The sequence below is a fragment of the Gavialis gangeticus genome, unplaced genomic scaffold (assembly GCF_001723915.1).
Source record: "Gavialis gangeticus isolate Ggan-Ray unplaced genomic scaffold, GavGan_comp1, whole genome shotgun sequence".
Lineage (NCBI taxonomy): Eukaryota > Metazoa > Chordata > Crocodylia > Gavialidae > Gavialis > Gavialis gangeticus.
Genome location: NW_017729027.1, coordinates 31,251,989 through 31,267,197, shown reverse-complemented (window position 1 = coordinate 31,267,197; position 15,209 = coordinate 31,251,989). Strand labels below are relative to the sequence as shown.

General features: G+C 44.9%; 1 protein-coding gene across 1 annotated transcript in view; it reads right to left on the bottom strand.

Annotated features, from left to right (window-relative positions):
• KHDRBS2 (KH RNA binding domain containing, signal transduction associated 2) overlaps positions 1 to 15,209 on the bottom strand; it is a 950,986-nt gene that overhangs the window by 900,668 nt on the left and 35,109 nt on the right. The window lies entirely within an intron of this gene.

Genomic DNA, 15,209 nt, shown 5'->3' with positions numbered 1-15,209 from the left:
AAAAAAAAAAAAAAATCGGTGGGGCCGGTAGGGGTCCCCATATGGTCCCCTTCCCCAGCCTCTAGTACTTACAAGCTTGGAGTCACCAGGGACTGCCTGAATCAAAGCTCTCCAAATCTTTGCTGAAGATTCAGAGAGCTTTGAATCAATCCAGACCTTTAAATTGGTCCCCTGATTCAATTCTGATTTGGAGATTCAGCCACTGAAATCGGGCTGAATCTCCTCCAAATCAAATCACTACCCAAAGCTTTGCGCAGCCCTACTGATTATTCTCTGTATGTGTTATGTGATAGCTGACCTCATTCATAAACACTGAAGTAAAAAAAATGCATTAAACACTTCATCTTTTTCCACTTCATCCATTCCCAGATTGCCCTTAACATTCAGTAAGAGACCTATTCTTGCCTTGGTCTTTTCCTTTGTGTCCCCGGTTAGCTGTATCTCAGTTTGTGGCTTGGCTTTCCCAATTTTTTTCACTCCTTGCCCCACACAATGATGCATATGATGATGTTATAACAACTCACATTTGTTTTCTATGCCATTGACAGAGTTAAAAAAATGAAATTTAAGGAATCTCCAGAATAACTTTTGCCTTTTTTACACCTATGAGAAACCCTACTCAAGGTATCACTTCTTTGGAGAACATGGGTGACTTGTGCCTTGAGAAAACAATTACTTTCTGACTTAGAAGAGAAGTGTTTCAGAGAGTGAAGTATATGACATCTCTGAATACCACTCCAGCTCTATGACCTGATGTGAAGAGGTTTGGGAATGATATACTTGCAATCTATCTATTCTTTTTGTGTACTGCTGCAGTTTCTCAATCTAGGAAAGATTACATGGTAAGAGAGTGAAGGGGAGCACAATAGCCATTATTCTCTGCCCACATAGATTGCATTTATGTCTTGACCTACTTGCACAAATAGTGGAGGAAACAGTTATTGTACCTCCCTTCCATGCTTTATATCTGTGTAATAGCGAGGGAAAATCTGGCCCTCAAGTAAGTGTCTATTGTGTATCTAAAGGCACCTATTTGATGCTTATTAGCTCTTCTAATCTTTCCAATACATTCTGTAGTCTTTGGATTACCCTGAGTTCTGTTCCTTCACTGACATGAAAGAAGCTAGGAAGGCAATGTTTATATGAGTCTTACTCTTACTTCTGTACTCAGTTTATTGTTGTGAGTCCTTATTAAAGACACTGTATTTCACCAGGATCTGAAACGTGTGAAGCAATATGAATTTCAAGGTTCAATGTACTGATCAACACTGGTGGTCTATGAAGAGAAGTGTTCTGTACAGCTATTTTATGTGATGCAGCTAGAAAATGACTAATTAATATTAAGCACAAGGAATCTCAAATCTTATGTCCTTTGTTTTGAACAATTCATATGTAAAAACTATTAGGTAAGACAATGATAAGATGAGAGATGCCACCTACCTACTACTTTTAACCTAGCTTTCCTCTCTGATGCTACAATTTATAGATTCTATGGACAGCAGAACACTTTTAAAAAGTCTTTAGAACTGGAAGATTAAAAAAAATTTTTTTTGATTTCTGAAACAGAAAGTTGTATTATAAAATGTATATCTTCTTAATTTTCTGTCCTAAATTATTGTGTAATGTTATATGCTGTTAATTAAATTTATTATTATAAAATATATATTTGTAAATACTTTAAATGGATTATTGACATTATGCAAATATCAATATTATTATGAAATGTACTGAATAAAGATTCTGCTAAGGAATTTGCTTTCAGTTATGGCAAAAAATAATTTTTCATACATATTTAAAAGTAAGTTGAATTTTCATTGCTCTCTGTCTCTACCTGCTGGCAGATACACAAGAGTCTTCCTAACATAAAACATTTCTTATAAATTAAATAATCAAATTAGGAATGCATTTTGGATGGACACTGAAGAAAGCATCTCACTTTTCTAAAAGCTGCCAACAAAGAAAAGTCCCAATAGATATGCATGTCATGTCACTTCTTTATTTCATTCAAAGTGTTTTTCCCGAAATTTCCTTCCTTAAAGTCAATGCATCTTAAGACAACTCATATCATAATGAAGTTTAAAAAAGGCACTGGAGTAATAAATTTAACCTTGAAGAATAAAGAATCAGACAGATTTTGCAAAGTTAAATTTAATAAGGTATGGTGTACCCTCACTGCAAACTATATTATTCAGATGACTACATACTGTACCATCATGTTTCCCCTTGTGACCACCTTTTGGACCATAGCAATATTCTTCTTTTGGGATGTCTTTTTCTTTCTGCAGCTTTCATTGTTGATTTACCATTGCCTAACTGTAAGCCTCCCTCTCTTTCTGAAATGCCCTAATTAAAATTACTAACAACAGAAAGAAAAATGTCAAAACTTGGAATAAATTCCTTGTTTGGTTTATATTATTCTTTTCTCCTGCTCTCTCAAGTTATTTACTAACAGATTACTTTTTCCTTTTCACTATAAAGACAATTATTTGAACAACACAAAAAGAAAACCAATGATAAAAACCATGGACAATGTGATGTGTATGAAATTCTGTGCAGTTCTGAAAATCAGTTTTAAATCCTGCCTGCATAATCAAGGCTGTGGAGTTTTTGACCAATCAGAAGCAAAAATGCTTTGCAAAATCTAAACCAGAATATTTGCTTCTACTGTCTAGCGTACTGCCTACGATACACAGGATTTTGGTGGTGTAAAGGGAAACAGGGACTCTATTTTGTTAATTGTCTGTCCCTTAGAACAGGGAGAAAGATAGCCTTATAAAAAACACACTGGACTGGGACTCAGGAAATCTATGTTCAGGTCTCAGATTTCCTCTGCAACTGGGCAAGCCACTTAATCTCAGTTTCCCACATGGGAATTCATCTATATCTATTTTCTGCCTCGTCCATGTTATCACAATTATTTTGCAGAGAAGAACATACATAGTATGTGTACAAAGATAAGCACAGTGAATCCCAATTTCTAAGATGTATTACAATATAGATAATACATTATTAAACAAAACTGTAATAAAGGCCTCAGAACAGTAGCAAGACCTGGAGAAATGATCTCTCTCTGCCATCGTGTATTAGTATAATAAGTTAAGATTTAGTCAACGGATTTCATCAGCTTGTGATCATCTTTAAAAAAAAAAATTCAATAGTTTGTTGGCTAACAACTAAAACCTCCTAGACTTAGTTTACAGGAGTGTGAACATACAATTCTCTCTGTTTTGACCCACCCTAGGTTCAAATTAATCAAAAAAATCAATTAGTTTTCAAAACAAAAACACTCTTATCTAGTTTCCATGTGAAGCCATAACATCACAGATTAACCATAACCAAATGGATCAGTTTAGCAAACTTTTCCATTAATGTAGTCCAAATTTAAAGTTTTAAAACTCTCTTTCCCCACCATTCACACATGCCCCCTCTGGAATCAGGCATTACCTTGCTAAAATGTTTAGGTTTGTATCCATTAGTTGTTAGAGAAACTTCAAGTTCTTCTCACCCCTGTCTCTCTCAGATTCAGCAGAATCTAGAATGTATTGCTATTTTCTCTTCATCCTGTCTTATTGTTGTTACATTTAATTCCACGCACCCTAGAATTATGCGGAGAACTACAGTATTTTTGTGTAGCTTTTAAGTAGGAGCTAGCATGCATAAAAAGAAGAAATAAAACTAAAGTATCAGTAGTGTCCTAACTCTCAAATCTCTAGCAGCTAGGACAGTCTACTGAAGCTGCTGTACTAGCCAGGAGAATCTCTTTGCTTATTGCATTGCTTGTGCTTCTAAAATTTACTCCCTTGCTCTGCTTTCCATCAATGAGAAATAACTGTATCTTTAAGAGACTCTGTCAAGAGCCAGTCTGAAACTATTAATTGGATTTTGTCGAGGCTGAGAACTCAGACACTGAATCAAGCAGACATCTGTCAAGTTCCTTGGGCAGGTTCCCATGAGCAGAAGTGTACATTCCCTAGGAACACCCCTACATGCATGCTCCTGCACATGGCAAGTTGCCCTGGGTGGGGTAGGAGAAGCTGGGCGAAACACCTGGGTTGGCCTCAGCAGCCTTGCCTTAGGTCCTGGGGACCTCCTGGGGCCCCAGCAGTGGCAATTCAGGCACACAGACCCTGGCCAGCAGCTGGAGCATGGTTTGTCAGGTGAGCCACACCACTTTTTCCTGGTGAGTTTTTGTGACGCTAGAATCTTCCAATGTCAAAAAACCCCACTGCACTGCAAATTAGCAGGGAAGTGAACGCGTATATGCATGGTGCATGTGGTTTGCGGTACTGTACATGAGCCTACAGCACCAGAAGCCACACATACCCGCTTGTCTGGACATGCTCCTTGAGTCTGGGTAATTTGAGTAATATATGGTATCAGGAGTTCAGTGAACAAAAAGTATACCCTTCATGGAAGAATGAAATAGTTAAATGCCCCAGAGTTGAACCTGTATGGACATCAACTGGAGAAGATCTGAACCACATTTCACTATGCATTTGCAAGAAATTAATATTAACAAAAAAGGAGATATTCAGAAGGCATACAAGGTTCTTTGGGTAAATGTGATATCTTTTATTAGATCCACTAAATAGATGGAAAAATTGTTCTTTGTAATAGATGGAAAAATTGTTCTTTTATTAGACCAACTATTTAGTTGGTCTAATAAAAGATAGGGCATTTACCCAAAGAACCTTGTCTGCCCATGCCACGGCTATGGCCAATGCCCCCAATATTCAGAAGGTACACTTACTTGTTTTAAGAACTGAATCCAAAGAAGCTGAATGTTTTGAATAACTTCCTTTTAACTCAGAGAAAGAAAACTAATTATGAAAGTGTTAAAGAAATATTGAGGAGTACTGCACTCTACATAAAAATGAAAGATATGACTAGTATGTTTTTAAATACAGTACAAAAAGGGTCAAACAACTTGTAAATTATCAAGGTTCAAGAGCTACTTTTGCTATTTTGGAGGTGCTAACTCAGTAAGGGGACTTTGTGGCAGGTATGTCACTAATTATTGCCTATGTCCTCCCAGAGTGCTACTCTGATCTCCACCCCTGCCTGATCTACTGCTCTGCCATATTCTTCCTGCCCCATCTGTCTCTATGCTCCTCTCCTGTCACATGCCATACATAGAGGCTGCCCATGCGAATTGTGGTTGGCCATCCCTGGCTTAAATGAATCCCTGATGTGAGGTAAGTTAGTCATAGGGATCTGGGTCCAAATACTCAGAAAGACACTGGAAGACCCTGAATTAACCAATGACAAAGCATTCTGAATTTGCAGAAGTCACATAATCCAGACTGAAGTTTAAGGACAGCGCTTTGACCGGAAGCAAAAGTCATGCAGGAGGTTCACAAAATGCAGCAGATGGAGAGTCTCATAATGTAGCATACAACACAAGTCAACTTAATATTTGGCAGTTGAAATATGCAAAATCCAAACCACTTGGCAAAAAATGTTCAAGTGCTAGTAAACAGTTCCTAGCTTACAAAGGATAGAATTACAGATGAATGTTCTATCTACCTGACAGCAAATGGAACGTTTATTAATCTTAAGTTGAACCTGGGTGCACAAACCAGTATAATACCAGAAACAATGATATTTACAATCAAAGAAAAACCACAGTACAGTAGAAACAGGTTAAACTCACAGCTTACACTGGTGAGATTATACCTACCAAGGGTATAATCTTTTTCTTGTGTCCTATTACTATGTCCATATCTGAGTCCAAAAAAACAGGCCTATACTATTGTCCAATATCTAGTCTTAGCGAGGTCATCACTGGTGCATGGTTCCCCCTTATGTGGGTAGGACAGTAGGTGTTTTGTAGTCTAAAAGTTTCCTTTACATTCACACATGGTGCTTGTGTTATTCCAAATTCTCACAATTGCACATTACCTTTAGCCTTACTGACACCTGTTCAGAAACAGTTCAAGCTTCTCCATGTTACCTAAAGGAACATGTGAATGAAATGAATGGGCAAATGTAACAGTAAATACAGTGCTGATGTGACAAGGTCCCCAGTCTGGCTCATCACCTAGCTCTGCTCTCTTCACCCTTGCTTCTGGGCTCTCTGGGTCCTTCCCTCCCAAGGTTCTCTCTCTTGCCACAACTTGATGTCATAGTTTTGTGGAGAGGCTGCCCCCAGGAGGCATATGCGGGTTTTTGAGTAGGTCCTTGTCTGCACCAGGGCTCTTCCTGGCCTCGGTTCACTTATGCTCTGGCTGAGTCCTGATGCCCTGGGTCCACCACACCAAGACCCTAGGTACTAGGGCTCCAGCTCGCCCATGAGTTCTGGGCCATTCAACCCCTAGACACATCCCTTGCAGGCACATGGGTTACACTCCCCACAGTCCTTGTTGCCACATACCCCATCCTTTGACACACCACATTCCTCCTTCTGAAATTTATTTGGGCTCCAGCCAGTACACAATACCCCAGGATTCTGGGTCCATAAATCACTATGAGCTGGGTGCCTCTTCACACCTCAATTTGCACCTGACTGCTATTCCAGTCCTCTGGTTTAAATGTAAATCAAAAGCATGAGTATTTGCTCTCAAAACACAAAGCTCACCAAACACAGTGCTTCTTTCTTGGGGTTAATCTACTGCTACCCCACAGTAGCACAACACAAAGGTTAGAGGTACTTAATTTTCACTGCACCAGGTGCAGGGATCCTTCTGCCTTCCTGAGGTGTAGGTCCTTTCTCTGGAGGCAGCCCAGGTGGGCTGTCCCCAGGAACTCTGCCTCTCATGGCTCCTACAGCAAGACTCCCTCTTCTGGGCCAGGTCCTGGGCTTATGAGCCTCTCCTTGGTTCACCTGGCCCTCTATTTCCATCCCAAGCTCACTATTCACTATGTGAACCTGGGGTGGGAGGTCATTTTATTTAAGGCTCCCTTTGCCAGTATGGGCGCATCCAGATGAGTGCACACATGCCTCTTGCCCTGCCTCAAACCCTTTTGAGGCAGAGCAAGAGGTATGTGTGGGAACAAAAAAAAGTTCCCTGTGCTGCAAGTTTGTAGATTGAGGAGAAAATTAGACCCCTGGATAAAAAAATTGCTGTGCAAGAGAGCAGAGCGAGGCACAGTTCAAGACCTTGCCTTGCGAGCCTGTCCTCCAAAAGAGACGCTCTGGTGTTGGCCAGAGCATCTCTGGTGTTCCTGCTGCCCCCAGCACTGTCCAAGGTAAGTTGGGTGGGTGACAAGGGGATGTGGGGGGTGTTTGGGGAGTGGTGGTGGGGGATGTCCCCAGGGCTGTGGAGGGCGAGGACTTGGCCCAGATCCCTGCAGCTTACTAGTCTGGCGTTGCACTGGAGCGGGTCACACAGCTCCAGGAGGCGCGCACAGGAGCTGTGCCTCCCAGAGCCCTGTGACCCACTCTGGTGCCAAGTCGAACTAGTGGGCTACATGGGGCTGGGCCAGGTCCTCACCACCCCACAGGCACAGGGGGTAGAGATGGGAGCCAGCCCTGGGGCCTGACCCACGGTGACAAGACCTGGTGCGGCACGTAGTCCCTGCATGTTGCGCCAGGTCTTGCCACCAGGCCGGACCCGTCCTATAGCAGCAGGACTTGGCCCAGCGCATGGGGACCATGCGGAGCCAAGCCAGGTCCTGTCGGCCCTAGGGTTGCTCATGCCACCCGGCAGCATGAGCAGCAACAGGGCCATTGTCCGGCTCCATCACTCGGGTGGACCGCGGACCCCGCCAAATAAATACAATATAGTCCAAATACGGAAGGAAAAAGAAATCCCGGCCAAGGGTCTGGCCCTGGTTCGGGAGCTCTTACTCCCCTCTGGGTCCTCCATGCTCCGAGCAGCTCCGCCCAAGCAGTTCACCAGCCGTGACCCTGAAAAGACCAGTAAGGTGGGGAATCCTCCGGCCCCGAGCCTATTCCCTGGTCACTCTTCCCTGGCCCTGCTCCCTACGTGCCGCACCCTGCGGCACTCTTGCTTCTTCGACCCTATTAGGTCTACTGCCCGGGGTACAGATCCCTGTCTCGGGGTCCCACTTACCCCAAAAGGTCCAGCCGCTCCTTCCACTGGCCCTGGTCCGCTGGGACGCCTTTACTTCTGCGACGCTTCTGGCCTTTGCAGTGCCTGCTTCCGCCGCCTTGGGCGCCGCCGTCCCCGGACCCACTGCTCTCGGCCGAGCTGCCTCCGGCCCGTCTCTGTCGGCTCTGCCGCCTCCCTCACCTGTCCGCACCGGTGCTCTTTTTGAATGGGCCCAGGTTGCCCCAGCGCCTCCCACTTCCGGGTTCCTGTAGGGTTCAAATTCCCGCCGCTCATCGCCGGCCACCCTGCGCGAGCGGCGTCAGATTGCGTCGATCCGGGGTCCCTCCAAGCCCGGCACCTGCTCTCCTCCCTTACAGCCATCAGGACCTGGCTTGGCTCCACACAGTCCCCAGGTGCCGGGCCAGGCCAGGCATGAGCAGCCCCAGGGCCGGCAGGACCCGGCTCAGCTCTGCGCGGTCCCTGCAGCTGGGTGGCACGAACAGCCCCAGGGCCAGCAGGACCTGGCTGAAATCCATGTGGTCCCTGTGTGCCAGGCCAGGTCCTCCCACTATAGGAAGGGCCTGGCCGGGTGGTGTGGCATGCAGGGACCACATGCTACACCGGGTCTTGTGACCTGGGCTGGGCCCCAGGGCTGGCTCCCACCTCTGCCCCCTGTGCCTGCACGGGGTAAGGACCTGGCCCAGACCCATGTGACTCACTAGTCCAACTTGGCACAGGAGTGGGTCACAGGGCTACGGGAGTTGCGGCTCCTGTGTGCACTCCAGTACAAAGCCAAACTAGCGAGCTGCAGGAATCTGGGCCAGGTCCTCACCCTCCACAGCCCCAGGAACATCCCTCTGCTGCACGGCAGAGCATCCCCAAGGACAGCAGAACCTGGCTGGTGCCTGCACATGGGGACCACACGCCGTGCCAGGTCCTGTCACCATGGGCCAAGCCCGGCCAGGCTGCAGAGGGGCCCCAGGACCTGGCTGGGCCTGGCATGTGGTCCCTGCATGCTGCACCAGATCCTGCTGCTACGAAATCACCCTGGCTGGGTGGCAAGTGCAAGCCCAGAGCTGGCAGGACCTGCCTAGGCTCAGTGCATGGTTCCCCTGCTGCTGCTGTTAAAGGTTAGTTATAGGCCCTGGGCAGGGGGGCTGGGGCCTTTCAGGGTGGAGCTGGGACCCTGGAGCAGTGCCCTTCAGCATGCCTGGGACCCTGGGCAGGGGGGCTGGGCCCTGTGGGAGATGGGGCTGGGGAGCCGGGACCCTGGGAGGGGGGGCACTCCATGTTCTGGGGGGGCTGCACCCTGTGGGGGCCAGGGGACCCACCCCTCCTGAGCAGTGCCTCCACAATGCCCCCCACATCCACTGTCCTCCCAGCAATTGGACCACTCCTACCACAGATCAACCCACATCCCTTCACACACCCACCTTCCTCCACACCCCTTCTCACCTCCTTTCTGCAAACACCACATCCCCTCATCACACACCCATCATGTGTGAAGAAAACCAAAATCACACAACACATATAGGTATTTAGAATTTATTTTATCATGATGATAGAGACACTGGTAGCCTTCCAAATTGCTTTAACACTGTAAATATACAACTAAAGCATTACCCAATTTATCACTGTCTCTCTCTCTGTCTCTCTATAGGGGGGTGTGTGTATGTGAGTGGTTTTTTTGTTTCAGCTGTGGAAGAACATGGATTTGGGGGTATTTTTAAAAATGGATTTGGGATGCTACTGGAGGAGTCCAGTTGGCAGAGGGGGTAGTGTCTCCAGGTATCAATTGGCTAGGCCCCAGAAGCTCCTGAGAGCAAGTAGCCCTGAGCTGCTTGCCAGGGCAGGTTTTGTATGGATGGGGCCAGGACAGGGCAGCTTTTATACTGCTGGAGACAGCACAGGTGCTTGCCCTGGGCTTTAACTCCCCCTGGCTACAGATCCAGGAGAAGCCAGGCAGGGTTATTTTGCCCCAAGTGGCACAATTTGTTCCAGAACAAAGTGCATGTTCGAGCATGTGTGCTGAGGCAAAAAGCCCCGGCTCAAATTTGCACCGTTTCTATTTGAGCTGCTGCAAGTGCACGTTTTTTGCATGTGTGGATGCGCACAATGGGTCTGGGACCGTGCCCTGCCCCGCTTTTTTATACTTCGCTTTTTTTAGACCCCTGGATATCCAGGGGTCTAATTTTCTGCAAGTTTGCAGTGCAGGGAACATACGTCTTTGTTCCTGCACATACGTCTTGCCCCGCCTCAAAGGGGTTTGAGGTGGGGCAAGAGGCATGGGCGTACTCGTGTGGACGCGCCCAGTGAGTCTGTTCAGACAAGCAGGGCTGGCCGGCAGATCCCAGGCTCCCTCTACTTCTCAGTAATGGGGCAGGGGCCCTGTTACAGTAAATAACAAATGATAAAGATAAAATCTGAAATGATCAAAGGGAAGAGAGCTGTATTTAGGATGCATCACATTCACATTGACTGGGGAAAACTATTCTTATACTTCTAGACTGCTCTTATCACGCCTCAGAACTCTCCTAACTAGAATATACTAAAGCTAGAGAGATGATGGTGTAGCCTAAAGTTCCTCTCTACAGACTTCATATACCAAGCATAGCTATATATGACAACTATCCACAGTTCTGTGGGCATGAGTTGAAGCAGATTGCTGTGAAGTTTCAGTATAGACACAGTACAGTTGGAACCCATTATCCAACAGAATGGTAGAAAATGCTGTCAAAATAAAGTCATATCTACTAAAAAGACTGTGAAGTCAGACTCTGATCCATATTTAAGCACTGTTTAAGTACAGAATAGCAGCAATAGAAGCACAAGTGGTCACCTATTGACATATTTTTTTAATAGGAACCAGAAAACAATTATTTGTGTGTTAGGAACTTATGCTACAGCCATGGGGGTCTTTCACTACATCAAAGAGACAGACAGAACAAAACAAAACTCAGTATGATTTCAAATCCGAGGACACGCAACCAATTCATAAAATTTATATTGCATGTGTCTACAATGGACAACAATGGCTACAAACATTGTTGCAGATGTCACTACATCCACAGACCCCAAATCTCTATCAGCTACTGGATCATCCACTGATGCTACTGTATCAGCCTGAAAAAAGCTATTTTTTTCCCCACTGATTAAGTTCCTGGTCATCATGACTCTACAAGGTCAATTATCTGGAACTGTTCTTTAACACACAAAAGCTAAAATTTCTTCAAACCAGCAGAAAAAAATTCACAATGCAATACATTTAAAGACATTTCACCATGATGTTTCACAATTTAAATCTATTTAAAAAATAGCTGCATTTAGTGTTTAAAATAAATTAGAAAATTAACATTTATTGCAATTATGAAGTGCCCTCATTAGAAAAGACAGTGAGCTATATTTATATTTTACTAAGATAAATAAGATTTGAGAAGTGAGAGTGTATCTCAATTGCAAGTCATAAGAAAGTCTGCTACTCAGGAAGCTTCCTATACAAAACAGTAAACACTAGCTTATTTAGCAATAGAACAAACTCCAGCGGAACAATCAGAACATAATTGCAATGTGTTCCTCTTTTGGAAGGACTCACATACACTGGGGAAAAGCAGAAACTCTGTAAAAAGTATACACTTAATCTGTTTGAGCAGGTAATTTGTATATTTTGGACTACATTACAAATAGAATAGCTATTATTATTTAATTCAGAGAGGGTGCATCTACATGTGCCTTTGACTGCACATTTGGTACTGCGCAGTTGTTTGGTACTTGCTTTAGCAAGTACTGAATGACTATGCAGTACCCACGAGTACTGCACAGTCCTGGCAGTGCACAGGTCATTTTTGACCCTGCTGTGCAGTAGCAATGAGCATAGGTGAGCAATGAGCTACTGCACAGCAGTGGCAGCATCACAGGTAGTGCCTACATCGCTACTATGTCACTGTGGTGCAGATGCTACGTCACTGTGGTGATGGAGTTACGAGGAACAAAGTTCAAATGTCTGACTAGATTTATCTCTGTGGGTACAGAATGTGTAACATTTATTGAGACAGCTTTGGAGGCTGTGCTCACCACCAGAATATCATACAATCCAAGTGATGAATTAGGCCATTATGAAGAATCAATTCTTACTCAATTTCCACATAGCACAAGGGAACCCAGGCTCCTCCTAAGCCTCATGAAGCTGAGGATTTGTGGAATAACCAGGGGCATACAGAGTTCTGCAGAACCACTGAGGTGCTTCAAGTATTTGATACAGCTTTTATTTTAAAGGCCACCCCTTCTCTAATCAACTGTGAGACACTGCTGATGAGTTCTGCGTGGAGAAGTTACAGCAAACAGCTGTGTAAATCATCCTTAATTTGGTAGCCCATAAAGTTAAGCAGGTTATGAACCAATAGGATAAAAATAATCTAAGTTCTACTGAATCAGCTTTGTAACTGAGATTATCCAGTTCTACTTTAGGAATATAGGTATGGATAAAGAGGAACCATAGACTCTCTTCACTGGTGGCTTTCAAGAAGCTAGACAGAATAGTTTAGGAATAACAGAACTTGCATTTATGTTGGAGTAGATGACCTACAAGGCCCTTTCAACCCTATGGCTCCATGGGGAAATGTCTACCTGTGCACTTTACTGTACAGTAGACTAATTTGCTGCATAGTAAATCATCACCATCTACACGTGCATGGCAATTAGGTAGGCGTACACTAATTTACTTTGCCATCAGATAGTTCTTGCGTCTGACAGGACTATCCAACAGTGGAGTAACTTACTGTGCTGAAACAAAACATGTAGACAGTGATGTCTGGATTACTTTACACCAGCTCAAATTGTGTCGGGGTTTATTCAGTTACATTACTTGCATGTGTAGATGTGCCCTGGAAGTATAACAGCCGGCAGAGATGATTAACCACAAGATGTCAAACTTTTCTATTTATGCCATGCCTCACTGAAAAATCTCTTAAGATACTCTGCTTTCCTATTTGCTATTGTATAGAACAAGGGAGGGCAATTATTTTGACTGGAGGCCACTTCATGAGTTTTGGCGACCTGTCAAGCAGCCCACCCCCTAGTCACCATCTTGGTGCCGGAAGTCCCACCCCCTAACTCCTGACCTTTGTCACTGGAAGTCCCTGCCCTTGCCCCAGAAGTACCCCTTTTGGGAAGGGGGTTTGCCATTGGTGAAGATCTTCTGAGGGAACAGCTTGAGAGGCTGGGCATCCACAAGTCAGCTGGCCCAGATGGAATGCTAAAAGAGTTGGCTGACATCATAGCATGACCAATGGAGAGGATATTTAAGAACTCATGGCATCTGGGAGAGGTTCCTGAAAATTGGAAGAGGGCCTTTCTTTGAGAAAGGAAAGAAGAAAGATCCAGGGAACTACAGGCTAATCACTTTGACCTCAATCCCTGGAAAGATCTTGGGGGGAAAAACAAACAAACAAAACCAAAGAAACCAACAGCATCAGGCTAACAGAAGGCAACATTCTGAGAGATAGCCAGATAGCCAACATGGCCTTGTTGTGGGTAGGTCTCACCTAACTAACCTCATTTCCTTCTATGACCTGGTGATATGTCAGCTGGAAAAAGGAGAGCAGGTTGATGTCATATATTTAGATTTCAAAAAAGCCTTTGACTTGGTCTCCCATGATGTCCTCATGGTAAAATTGGGGAACTGCAGCCTCAGCAACCTTACAGTCCGATGGCTAGGAAACTGGCTCCAGGGTCAGACCCAAAGAGTCATAGTCAATGCAACCAAGTCAACATGGTCCATGATGACCAGTGGTACTCCCCAGGGCTCAGTACTCAGACCAGTACTCTTTAATATATTAATAAATTATCTGGATTTGGGTGTCATAAGTGGACTAGCTCAGTTCACAGACAACACCAAATTATGGGGAAGTACAGTCATGTTAGAGGATAGGCTGGCAATTCAGGCCAACCTGGACAGGTTCGCAAGGTGGGCAGATCAAAATCTGATGACATTCAACATAGAGAAATACAAGATGCTCCACCTCAGAAGAAAAAACCCACATAATACTTAGACTCTACTAGCACCACTCAGATTGCTACACTCACTAGCACCACAACTGAAAGAGACTTGGGGGTCATGATTGACCACAAAATGAACATAAGCCACCAATGCGATGCCACAACCAGCAAAGCAAATAAAAATCTGGCTTGCATCTACTGATGCATCTCAAGCGAGACCCAGACAGTCATCCTCCCACTTCACTTGGCCTTGGTGAGGCCTCAGCTGGAGTACTGCATCCAACTCTGTGCTCCACAATTTAGAAAGGATGTGGAGAATCTTGAGAGAGTCCAGAGGAGGGCCATGTGCATGATTAGAGGTCAATAGAACAGGTCTTATGAGGAGAGGCTAAGAAGCATGGGTCTCTTCAGCTTGGAGAAGCAAAGGCTCAGGGGTGACTTGGTGGCAGCCTATAAGTATAAGGGGTATGCATGAGGAACTGGGGGAACATCTGCTCACCAGAGCACCCCAAAGGAAGACAAGGTCTAACAGTCATGAACTGCTGGAAGAGCATTTTAGACTGGATACAAGGAAAAACTTCTTTACTGTCTGAGTCTCCAGAGTCTAGAATAGACTTCCCCCAGAAGTGATACACCTACTCTGGATACCTTTAAGAAACATTTGGATTCTTATCTTGCTGGGATGATCTGACCCCAGCTGATTTCCTGCCCCTTGGACACAGGGCTGGATCTAATGAGTTCACAAGGTCCCTTCCAGCCCTAATGTCTATGAAATCTTGGAACCGACCCCTCCCCCCCAAAATTATATACTAAAAATAACATCCACAAAGGCATATTTTAATTTTAAAGATTTTTTGTCCTGATTTGTGTGTGTTTTCATTGTGTATATACAGGTGATTTCATAATAGTTCAGAATGAAGACTTACTCTTGTATACTGTGATGTGAGTGTGGGGGTATGGGGTTTGTGAGGGGCTGTGGGGTATGTGTGGATGTGGGTGTGTATGGGGAGGTTGTGGGGGGTTTGTGAAGGAGGAGGGTGGCTGGGTGTGTGTGGTGGGGGGGTGGGTGCAGGTAGTAGTGAGTGTGGCTCCCCCCAGAGACCAATGGTTGTGTGTTTGTGTGGGGGTGTAATTGTGTGTGGGAGGGGGGAGTGTGATAGTAGGATTTGCAGGGGAGGGCTTGTGGGTAAGGTGGGGTGTGTATGGGATCTCTCCTGCGCA